This window comes from Poeciliopsis prolifica, unplaced genomic scaffold, assembly GCF_027474105.1.
Source record: "Poeciliopsis prolifica strain line A6 unplaced genomic scaffold, Auburn_PproV2 SCAFFOLD008, whole genome shotgun sequence".
NCBI classification, from domain to species: Eukaryota; Metazoa; Chordata; class Actinopteri; order Cyprinodontiformes; family Poeciliidae; genus Poeciliopsis; species Poeciliopsis prolifica.
Genome location: NW_026562383.1, coordinates 9,957,357 through 9,970,134, shown reverse-complemented (window position 1 = coordinate 9,970,134; position 12,778 = coordinate 9,957,357). Strand labels below are relative to the sequence as shown.

Sequence of the window (12,778 nt, the reverse complement as noted above, 5' to 3'; positions counted from 1 at the left end):
AATGTCAAAACACTTGGAAAAAATAAAATAAATGAAATGCTGTGAAAGCGCGTGATGAGAGAGAGAGGCAGGCGCCTCCGGTCACTTGAAGGCTCGAGCAATGACACACTGACCAAATGACTTGATTTCAGAAATTTGCATGCGGGGGGAGAATACTGATCCCCAGGTTCTTACCGTGTGTGAGAGAGAAAAGATGCGATCCTCAGGAATGTCAGGAGGAAGCTCTGCGCCTCGGAGCAGGTGCTCTAACCAAAAGCCCCGAGCGGCGGCACAAAACCGACGAATTAGGCTCGAAACAGCACTTTGCAGCTGCAGAAAACAAAACAGCAAAAAAAAAAAAAAAAAAAAAAAAAAAAAACAGTGTGTGCACTGGGCGCTCCGGGAATTTTCTCCCCGCCACACAAACACACACACTCGCATACACAACACACACTTTTCACTCTTTTCTCATCGCGATTTCTTCCTTGCTGAGAAGATACACGCCGGTCATCCCAGCAGACGCTGTTATCTGCTAGATCAGATCCAGAGAAGGGAGAGAGAGAGAGAGAGAGAGAGAGAGAGAGAGAGAGAGAGAGAGAGAGAGAGAGAGGTGCTCAGTCCGTCCCCCTCCGCATCGGTAGGGAGAGAGGCAGAATCGGGCTGAACAAAGAGGCAAGCGGGGGCAGACAGACGCAGCGCCCCCTTTCCAAGAGGTGATGGAGAGGGAGAGGGAGAGAGTGGGGGTGGACTTTATGAGACCATAATCCGATTCCTACATAAACCCCAAACGCTGATCTCGTCTCTGAGCAAAGAAAGTAGAATTTACCCCCCATGAGATTACAGTGACCATCCCTTGAACCCCACTGATGTCTCTTCTTCATACAATTTTTATACACATCCACTAAGTGACACAGCTAATCTCATGTTTCTCCTTCGTTAATAAGACAGAAACCAAACATCATGTTGCATCTCTTTTTTTATTTCCGTCAGCTACAGTGCACAGAAGTAACTGTTTTCAATAACGCTGAGCAGATTTAAGTGTAACACATCTGTCACGGATGCATCTCCAAATCTGCCCAAATCTCAGAGCTGCAGCTGTGTTCATGCAGCATCATTCATGTTAACGCTGAGGACTCACTGTAAGGCTCCCTGACCACAGGTTGAGCCTCCAACACTGATGTCTGTCGGTGATAAAGTGAGGGAGAAGTGCAGAACAGTACTCCTCTTTGTTATTCATCAGGTCTGCAGTTTTTCCAGATGGCTTTAAATAATGCATCTTTCCCCTGTGAGACTGAGACAGGAGTTGGTTTCGGAACAAATTCTTAATAATCAGCAATCGCAGAAATGGTTTTCGTTGACGTATGTGACGTGTTTGTGATTTGCAGGAAAGGGAAATTCTTCTGTTACATGTTAAGTAGCTATTATTATTTGAAGCTGATTTTGACTCTGCTGACCTTCTGCTCCTTATCTTATTGAATGATCAGTCTGAATTGACAGTTTCTCTCCACTTGATAGTTTTAGAACATACCCAATAACATTTTATGGACAGTATTAAGATAAATCATATGAAGAGTTTTTTCATTTAGGTGGTGCAAGCCGAGGGAAGGTCCTGGTCCAGACATTTTATTGTCTGTGTGAAGAAATGCTTCTTCATTCTGACCTGATTCATTACAGTTCTGTCTGCTTGCGTGGGCTTGTTGTCTTGTGGGAAGGTGAATTTCAGACTTTGCAGAAACCTGACTGACTTTCAGCTGAGAAACAGTCACTATAAAATGCTCTACTTCTGTACTTTTGTTTAAAGCACCAACATCATCACTATACACTCATAGGTACACCTTGCTAGTACCGGCATGGATCCATCCTGCATTGTATCAATGGTTCAGGTTGGTGGTGGTGGTGCTCTGGTGTGGGGGATATTTTCCTGGCACAATTTGGGCCCATTAGTCCCATTAGCCATCTTCTGCTGGCTACTTACAGCAGGATAATGCTCCATGTCATAAAGCACAAATAATCTCAGACTGGTTTCCAGAACACGACAATGAGTTGATTGTGGTCGAATGTCCTCAACAGTCACCAGATCTCAGTGGATGTGATGGAATGGGAGATTGCTGCAGCCGACCAGTCTGCAGCAACTGCGTGATGCTATCATGTCAATATGGACAGACTCTCTGAGGAATGATTCCAGTACCTTGTTGAATCTATGCCACAAAGAATAAGGAAGTTCTAAAGGCAACGCTTTCATGTTGTTGACACCAAATTCTGACCCTACCCTCCGAATATTGCAGCAGAAATCGAGACTCATTGAACCAGACAACATTTTTACAATCTTCCAATGTCAAATTTTGGTGAGCCTGTGTGACTTGTTTCCCAGACTCCTGTTTAGCTGACAGGAGTCTGGTTCTCTGCTGTTGTAGCTCATCCGATTCAAGGTCAATGTGTTGTACGTTCAGAGATGCTCTGTAACAAGTGGTTAATTGAGCTATTGTTGCCGTTCCATCAGCTGGAACCGGCCTGGCCATTCTCTCCTGAACTCTGGCATCAATAAGGCATTTGTGCCCATAGAACTGCCGCTCACTGGACATTTTCTCTGTTTCGGACCATTCCCTGTAAACCCTGAAGATGGTTGTGCGTGAAACACTTAGTGGCCACGGTGTTCTGCTCATCACGCTAATATATGATGTCTGTGGACTCCACTTCTTATACTTGCTGCAAAATCTTCACTTCTTCACAGCTTTATTTCTGGCATCCCCGATGTCTTCACAGAACAGCTGAATTCATACCAAATAGTTGAACCAGACTTTATTTAGGAGCATCAGAGTAAAAGGAGGTGGATACAAATTCACATCACATTTTTTAGATTTTCTCTAAATGTAAACTGTGTATGAAAGTTATGTGCCACTTGTGTTGGTCTGTAGCTTAAAAACTCCCTAATGGCTGATCTGGTGGTGTTTGGATAATTTATGTAAGATTTTCTAATTGTTCATGGAAATGATCTGTAGTTCAGCATTGACTGGACGATAAATGAGATCAAACAGAGACAGTCATTATAATTCAGCTGGAAATTGATCTGGTGGAACTGAAACCAAGGCAGCAGCATCTTAAGCATGTAGGAGTTTCATGTAACAAGTATTGATTTCTCTTATCAAACAGTGCAGACTTACAGCTCAGAGCTCGCTGAGGTAAAATTATATAAGCATTGTCTTAATTTTCCTTTGTACGCTGACTAAAAGCTCAAGGTGAAAATGATGTGTGGATAATCGTCCATTTGGTTGCCTCTTTGTTGTCAGATGTGTAACAGAAAGCGTGCAGCAACAGATGATCGTTCACGCCAGCGAGCCGCAGCAGGCTTCAGCGACCTGGGGGCAAAGTCGTTCAACCATAGAAACATCGTTTCATATCTTTTGTTCTTTGCCTCCTGACAACCAAGCAGAATACAAATGCTTAAAAAAAATTAAAAACAATTTATTTTTTGCAACAATAATAATAATAATTATTATTATTATAATTGCTTTTTTTTTTCTCATATCAAGTTACGTCTTTTTTAATCCCTGAACAGGTTTTGCTTAAGAGGCAAAAATTAGTTCTGACCAAACGCCATGAAATGTTTTCTGTTGTATTTGTGAACAAGAGGAAGAGAAACACAAGAAGAGAAATACTTCTAATTACTTAAATACAGAAAATAAATCTTGCAGGCTGAACTTTTCCACATTTAGTCAAATTTACAACTACAAACCATCAAAATGTCTTATTTGACTTTTACGTTGCAGTCCAACACACATAAGTGCAGAGCTATTAAAAAGTATGACACAATGTTTTATAATCACGCTACAAGTGTAAGTGTAAGCTGTAATGTTCAGCCCCTTCTACTATGAGGGCCTCAAAGGAAAAACAGTGCAACCAGTTGCCGTCGCAGACAGAGTCTCTGTAAGTTAAAATCTGTATAGATAAGAGTTTTCTCTGGAGGCACCAGAGGTTTGTTACAGGACATTAATTAACAAACAGCATTGTGAAGAGGAAGAAACACAGCAGGTAGTTCAGGGAGAAAGCGTTGGAGGATTTTATATCATGATAACACATCCTGCTGGATGATAAATTGTCACAGAACTGATTGTGATAAAGGATAATGTTGTTTTGAGAACATTTTCAAGTAGCATAATAGTAATAATGGCGTAAAGATGCAAGCGCACGCTCTCAAAGATCAATAAACTTTTAATTCTAATTAACATTTAAACTCTGGAACTGGAAGAGATTTGGAAGATCCCAGATAAATAAAGAAAACAACAGAAACAACAAATAAAATAAATTATGAAGTCCCTGTAAACAACAACAAAACACCAGACTGATGGCTTTTATCAGTTTTTGGTAAAAAGAGAGAAAAAAGAGACAAATGATAAATCAATCAAATGAAAATTATTGAGTCTCTTTCAATTCAACATGCGATTGATGGATTTATTGCTTATTGTGACAGACATAGTCATTGTTTTTCTTGTCGTTCAAAAATGGAAAGATTACAGAACAAACCCCAAACCTCATGCCTGTGTACCTTCATGACGCAACAAGAGCGTCGTGAAGAAAAGCTGGAGGAGCTGCAGAGATCTGTCGCTCAGGTGGGAGAATCTGTCAGAAAGAGAGATTTTGATTGAGTGGTGCCTGCCTAAACTTTACGGAAACATGCTAAGAAAGCCATTGTAGTGAGGAAGCCATTAGGTTCCGTTCGTAGAAACGTGACTGTGCCGGCGTCATGCTTTTTTCACCTGGGATAAGAAATCTGCTTCCACATGTGGTCGAATCATTCCCCAAAGGGTTTCCAGCTATGATGCAGCAAAAGCATCAAATCTTTCACATCTTTATTTGTAAGAAGAAAAAAAATCTGTGTGCTGCTTTCCTTCCACTGGACATTTTGCACTTGTTTGTGCTAATCTGAGGATCCCAAGAAAACAGATTAAAGTTTTTCAACATAATGAGACATCATGTGTAGTGAACCCGTGGGGCTTGAATACTTTTACAGCATATTTTACAAGGCATCCACAGACAGGATTTTGTCGACACGGCTTATCGGTGCTCTGGAAGTGTTAGGGAAAAAGAGACAGGAGGAGGAGGGGTGGAAGAGGGCTCGTAAACCTCCTGCTGAATCTTAGATTGCCTCAAAAATAGACTGAGGCAGAAGGAGAAAGATTAACAGGAGCACTAAACTCTGCTCTAAGAGTCTAACAGCAAAGACTTCAGGGAGCCGCTCCCCGGAGCTATGAGCACACGAAACAGCACACAGGAACAAACAGCTTTGGAGTAAAAAATGTTTGCACCGTGCTGCTTCCTGTTTGCTCTGTGGCCTTACAGCTGCAGCACAGGAGATGCTGTTGGGACAGAATACACCGAATTACATTAATGTTATTTACAGTTTCCTGCAGAGGCCGAGAGCAAACATTTAGATCTGTAATGAGATTACGTATTGAATTACACAGTATGCAACTTGTAGCTCACAGACACACAAAACATCTTGTAAAGCACATTGTATTTTCTTTGTGTGAAAAGCACTGTGCAAATACATACCAGCTTACTTAAGTACTTGCTTGCTTGGTTGTTTACTTGTGTGAGCTGCGTTCACTCAGGCTTGATGTTGGTTGTGACTTTTGGAAATGTCATGCACCTCAGCAGCACACAGATAAACACTGCCAGTCGCTCCTCTGGTATGAAGCTGCTGTCCCTTCACAGAAAACTTATCAAGGGCAAAATTTAAAAGGCGACACAAGAACTATTTCTGGGAAGCTCTTCCAAGTTCTAACAGGAAGCGAAGTGATTCAGTTGGTGGAGCATGTGATTCAGTTGGTGGAGCATGTGCGACTCTCCAAAGGATTCGGGAGAGGATATAACGAGGCTCTGTGCAGCTTTTTTCCGCGCTGGTTGATGTGGTGTGTTCAAGCTCCTGAGTTGACTTGTTATTTACAGGGTATGGGGTTAATGTATAAAGATCAAAAGAGCCACATAAAACGAGAGGAAACAGGATATCTCCTGGTGGAGAGCGAGGTCCAAAGAGGATCTTTCATAAAGTCTGCTATCAAGTTTGCTGATGGGGCAGGTTTGGTGTTAGCCACCACGCTGCGTCTGAAACATTTCCAAGCCAAAGCAGAGCCCCACTTGCATGGAGGAAGTCACAGAGACGTGGTTAGCACGGCGCAATCTACATTTCTACATTTTTTATACAGTCAGGCCACATATTCACTGGATCCTCTTTGCTTGCACCTCCTTTTCTTGTGGTGGTTTCAGGGATTAAGGCTCGCCTGTTCCTTTTGGATGCATCTGTTTCTGAGACGGCAGCTTATTTTGGCGCTTCCTGTCAATCACTTCGGCTTTATTGCGCCACACCGTAAATCTGCTGAATGGTTTAAAGAATGTTGCAAAAGAATAAATAACCCTTGAACCGTTTCACATTCTTGTCAGATTTCCACAACGAACTTCAATGTATTTCACATGAAGATGAAGAATAAATGATACATTATTTCCTCTCACTCTTTTTTTTTTTTAAATATTGACTAGAAATCTGGTACATTTTGAATTTACCTCTACTGAAATATTTTGCTGCAAATCCTTACTACACATTGATGTTTTGTTTTTTTTAATCATGGTTTTTGGTGAAATATCTTAATTTCAATCAGGTTGGACAGAAAACACAAGCAAACTTCATTTCTCAATTGGGTTTAGGACAAAAGTACAACCTGACATGTTTGGATCCGAACCATTTCAACGCGGCTGAGCTGCAAGTTTGGGGCTGTTATCCAGAAGATTAATGTTTCTGGCATTAATCTCCATTAATGCCAGAAACATTAATAAAGATTTCCCCTTCCAAAATCTTTCCTGTCAGATTTGTCATGTCAGTGTTGAGCCTTCCTCGTGTCTTTACGATGCTGTTTGGAAGACCTTGTGTCATTCTCTTCTGTTTCACAATTTTGAACTGGATTATGTTGGTCTGCCAAATAAAATCCCAATGGAATACAATAAAACATGCGGCTTGTTTGGTGACAGGAAGTGAAAAAGGTGATGTTTCATCTCTGCAGATGAGTGATGATGCATCACGGCCTGCTGCTGCTCCTGCTCTCTGTAGAGGAAACATCACAGCTTTGACTCGACATGTGAGCCGTGTTGCTTTTGAAATGTAATTCTGTTGCTTAAGTTCATGTTTTTCTGCTGCTACCTCTGGTCACTACTCTCTCTGGTAGACGTATATATATGGCTCCATTTCTTTGTGTGCGAGTTAAAAAAATCCATCTTCGCAGAACAGGGGCACCGCAGCCGGTCTCAGCGTAACCTCTGGCTGTTCTTGCATTTCAGTCACAAAATCCATGACGACTCTTAAACGGTGTCAAATCACCAAAGATATCTCACAACGCTTCTGTTTTTTTTAAATCAAATAAGTTGAGCTGTATAATTTTATCAGACATTGAAGTTTGTTAATTTTAAACACGGTACTTTTGACTTCATTGGTAGGTAGTTTATTCAGTTGTCATGAAAACGTTTCAGCTCTCGTGGCTAACCTGAGTTAGTGGACAGCCGGGGGAAGATGAAGGGAGACGTTCAGATCAAAGATGACATTTTAATTTAAAAGGGGAATAAAGTATTTCCATGAATTTGAGATCAACTCATCTGAAATTCATACCTGCCCAAGAAGTTTACGCATGATTATCAACATAAAATGCTCTCAAGAATAAAGAGAGACGCCTGCCAGAAACATTCAGAATTTCCACAAAACTAAAAAAAAAAAAAAAAAAAAAAGCTACTTAAATAAAGATTTTGTGTTGCTACCGTTTTGTTTTAGGCAAAGACACTATATATGTCCCAGTTTCAGCTTGGATGCAAATAATGAGGAGGTCCTGGCAACCTGGAAATTAAAAGAACAAAAAAAAAATCATCACAAAGCAGAGTGGAAACAAACAAGGGAGCAGAGATAAGGAGGAGGAGGAGAGAACAAAAGGCGCTACAAACTCCAAAATCTGAAATAGATTCGTCTCACAGTGATAACACACGCTTGAGCTCCACGCTTCTGAGGCACACTGATACTATTTTCGGTTTTGCCTTCCTTTGAGTTTTTCCTTCCTTTCTTTTCTACTTTCTACCTTTCTTTCTTTTCTTTTTACTTTCTTTCTCTCTCTCGTTTCTTCAAATGTTCTGAGTGTCTTGTTTGGGTTTATTTATGGTTTTCCAAGTAATCCATCGTATGGACTTTAAAACCAGTTTGTAAAACCATTCACTTTCATCTGACACTTCTAGCTCCACAGACACATGCACACATTTTTCTAAAAAAAAAATTAATTAATTAATAAGTAAACATAAGTTTGTCGATATGTAAGCATTCGTTTACCTTAGCAGTCAAAATTCAGGTCATGTGTGATGGAGCAGCTGTGTGTGTGTGTGTGTGCGTGTGTGTGTGTGTGTGTGTGTGTGTGTGTGTGTGTGTGTGTGGGTGGGGGTGTGTGGGGGGGTGTGTGTGTGTGTGTGTGTGTGTGCTCTCACATGAGCCCGTTCTCTTGCATGATTGAACGTATGACTGGAACATGTGTGAGTGTGTGTCTCTAATGAGGTCTGCTGTGCAGCGTCTGTGGTCCGTGTCACAGTCGGCCTTCATCCTGCTCCTCATCCTCTGCTTTCTTTCATCCAGCTTTCATTACAACATAGAAAGTAAAAAAAAGAAGAAAAAGCTGCTCTGTAAAGGAACCTCTGCTGTCAAGGTTTTTAGATGCATTCACAGAAAAACACACAGATACATCCATAGTCTTGGGAAATAAAAGTACTTTGCTGTTGATAAATTTCTCCCTTATAAAAGATTGATATATTATATTCTCAGAAATAACTTACTAACATAATCATCTGTTCTCCCACTGAAACTTTATTTTTCCCAATTTATCAGAACAAACTGTTCTGCTCTGCTTTACTCCAAGCCACTATTTTCTTTTAAATCCAGTTTCCTCTTTTGTCTCTCGTTCTCCCCTGCAATGCTTTACTGCAACTCTATTATTGATTGTCTTTTTTTTTACACTGCTTTTAACAAAACCAATCTCCGGTAGAAGCATTTTATTTTACATAGCTACAAGTCACCATATATCAATTAAAAATGTTGTGATTTGTTTGAAATGTGAAACGTTAGATCAAGAGAGAGTTCACCCACAATTACATGTTGGCTGAAGTTCCACTGATATATTGTAGTGGCATAATTTCACTGAAAATGTATGAAAAATCAAACCTCTGATTCAATTACCTTTTGTTTCAAATAAAGTAAAATTTCACATAAAGAATTTAGTGTTATAATATCACCCCTTATTCCAATCCTTAACGATTCCTTTTACCTAAATATAATTAAATTATATTTGAACTTATACATTTTTCAGTTCTTTATGAAAGTTTCGTTAATAACCACTGGCTTCCTTTTTTCCCCTCAAGTATAAATATGATGTGTCTTTTAGAAACTCCTAAAAACACAAGCAAAGTAAGGCATGGTTACTTCTATTTTTTAAAGAACGATTAGTGTCAACCTTTAGAAAGATGACAACAAAGAAACTGAAACTTACCTGTGTTCAAAGATCAGAACAATAATTACATCGTTTAAAAGCGGTGTAGGTGATGCGGATTCCCCTCTGACTTCTTCTCCTGTTTCTCAATCAAAGTTTTGGCTGAATGTTTAGCACTCTGGGATCAGTAGAAGTAATATATAAAACCAGCAGAAAGAGACTAGCACCTTGTCTCTACATCCATCCATAACTTCACTCTTGATTGAATTATGAAATAGTGAAGTAGTAAAACAGACTGGACTTTCTGTCTTTGTGCGTCTGACAACGTAGTGTGTTTCAGTATTATTGTCTAACAACCATGTCTATTGCTGAAGCCCAAACCCAGTTTCTTTGCACTCATCTTCTGCTTCTTTTTGCCAGAGAACATGCTCCACTTCCTCTGCTCTTCGTCTGAACGTCTCTCACCGTGTTCAAGGACTGGAGTTCATGAGAGAGTAAACAGCTCACAGGAAGGCTTTCATCACGCCTGTCTGTCATCAACACTCTCTCTTCTGTCCGATGCTGAAACAGAAAAAACACGGTAAAAACCATTTACTGTCACTCAAAAAGACGGAGGCCTTTGTCCAAAACTTCATTTAATTTTCTCTGAGAATCACAATGATGTGATTTGGCTGACAAAATCTAGAAATATATCTACATGCCTGCAAAGATTGGCCTTGACAAGATAGTAAACTAAATCAAGCTGCATAGATAAATATGCCTCCATATTTATCTATGTAGACAGATACATAGATAAATATCAATGGTTGTTTTTTCTGCAGCCATTTGCTGTGATTCACGTGGCTGGAAATGTCCTGCTTATGGCTGTTTCACTGACTGAAGGACCAAAGGACCGGGTTTAAATCCTGACCTGGTGTCTTTCTGCAGCCACTTATTATGTTTTCCTCAGTGACAAACAATAGAACAAGTCTCCCCCTCTTGTATAAACTCCAGGCTTCTGTGAATAACTGGAGAGTTTAAAGGAAAGTTAAGTGGCAGAGGAAGCAACTCCAGGTGAGCCAGTGTTGACCCATCGGATCCCTAACCCCAGAACCGCTGATAAGGAGCTTTTGGCTCTGGAATCCAACTGCAGTGTCACTATTCTTTGGGAGACAAATTTGTGTCTCTGCAGGTGCAGTTTTCCTTCTTTTGTCTCTGAAACTTCACATGCGGAAAAAACTGAGAGACAGCTGCTCAGATAGGAGAGACAGGTTGGCTGGTTTCTCTCCAGCGACTTCCACTGGTTTCTGACTATTTAAAAAGTTATCTTGATAAATAACTTTTGTGTTATTCAGACATAAAGTGAAATGAACATTTTATCATGTTATAATGTTATTCCCTCCTTTAAAACGAACCAGGAGTGTTTCCTTGATTCATTCATGAATGGATGAGAAATGTTTAATCTCCTGTGGCAGCCATTCAGGGGGGCCTGAACACCTTCTCATACAAATAGATTTTTCCACGAAGCTCCTCCTTGGAGCTGCAGTCTTTAAGTTTCAGCCTCACAAAGGACCCATCCCTCACGCCCTCCACAAACAGCTCCTTCAGACTAGCGGCAGCAGCAATTAGCAAACATCTAGTGGAACTTTCTACTGAGCTCATGATACAAACTGCTTCTCAGTCTGACGCTTCTAAGACGATGCTAAAAGGCTGAATGGAGGAGCATGTTGTGATATGTGTCAGAAGAGCAGGAGCTTCTTAAAGAGACAGAGGCCCATTTCAAGGCATCAAATTACAGAGTTAAAATTTCTTTATGGAACTGAAGGTAACATAGTTACTTGATTCTGCAAATAAAATGGCACTATGAGCTTGAAAACAATGTAACGACACCATTTTAAAGCAATGTGCAAGACAAAATTAGAAAATCACATTTGTTTCATCTAGATGAATTCAACTGAAGTTTTTGTTTCAGGTTCTGTGTTTTCTTTTCTTCAGAGTTAGTACTATCATACGTACATTACACCTAGGCTAAAACAGAATTGGTTATTTTTTCACACTTAATTGTTTACATTTTCAGAGAAAAGAAATTCATAATATATTTCTGGCTAGAAGCAGAAGTTTAATAACAATAAATTATTGAAATTTATTCATTTTATTCATTGAACAGATAGAATAGGATGATTAATCTAAGCAGAATTGATGGGCATTTATTGACAAACACACAGATAAACAGTTAGCAAACAACACATTTCACACAGGTTGAAAAATTCAAGGATCTTTACCCTCATGATGAAATATAATTTTACTTTCATTTGATATCAAGAGGCCCAGCACATGAGTCTACGTTTGAATTTCTGTGCGTCTCTAACCCTACAGAGTTCAGAGCTATTGTGAGAGTAATCAACAGCTCAGCTCCGCTTAATATTCGGTTTGAGCTCATGGGAGTCCCGTTTATGTGCCTCAAAGAAATTCAGGAGAGCAGTGCCACAAACTGAGAAATAGATCTTTGCTGCAGACCAATGACATCTTTTCAGGAAAGAAAAGCCATCTGCCGGGATTCACGTGGCTGGAAATGTCCTGCTTATGGCTGTTTCACTGACTGAAGGACCCAGCAGTTTGTGGTCATCGATTAAGCTGTGAAATCAGCATCATATCAGCAGGAGCCAAGCTGTCTAAAGGTTGAAAATAAACCAGGGGCAGACCATTCAACCGGATAATAACCCACAGCACAATTGACTTTAATGAAATAGAAAGATCTTGAATTATTGATTAAAATTTTTTGTGTGAGTCATATTAAAGTTTGCCAGAGGCAGGATTTGAAACTGACACTCTGTACCTGAAAACTTTAATGGAGGAGTGGAAAAAATATACAAAACTTTAAAAATTAGATTTTTTTTAAATACTTCAAACTGCATATGAAATTTTTTTCTGCTGTTTCTTTTTGTGAAATGGGTAATTAAACCTGGTGGTCTTCTGCCTCCATTGTGAATTTTTGTCTTGACGTTTTCACGACTTCCCACATATTGTGTCTTGGTCTGGGTTTTGAATGAACCATTCCCAAATAAGTAATTAAGTTTAGATTGGTCACTTTGGCCAACTTTCAAATGGTTGCTGAAGAAAAGCATGTTAGTGCCACCACCGTGTTTCAAAAATAGAATAGAAATATCTTTTATTGTTGCTCACAATAAAGGCTATTAGCAGCAAAGTGATTAGCAAATGGAAGCATACTGATTCACATAAAGATACCTATAGTAATAAAAACTATATCTAGAGTCTGTGGGTGTGATCCGATTTGTGAAGTGCAACAGAAACACTTTTCCTCT

General features: G+C 39.8%; 1 protein-coding gene across 1 annotated transcript in view; it reads right to left on the bottom strand.

The window, feature by feature from the left end:
* Positions 1-552, bottom strand: part of LOC129362031 (neurocan core protein-like) — a 47,253-nt gene extending 46,701 nt beyond the window's left edge. The window contains exon 1 of the mRNA XM_055033338.1: positions 175-552. The gene's annotated coding sequence lies outside the window, so the exon portion shown is untranslated. The remainder of the gene's footprint in view (positions 1-174) is intronic.
* Between the last annotated feature and the right edge of the window lie 12,226 nt (positions 553-12,778).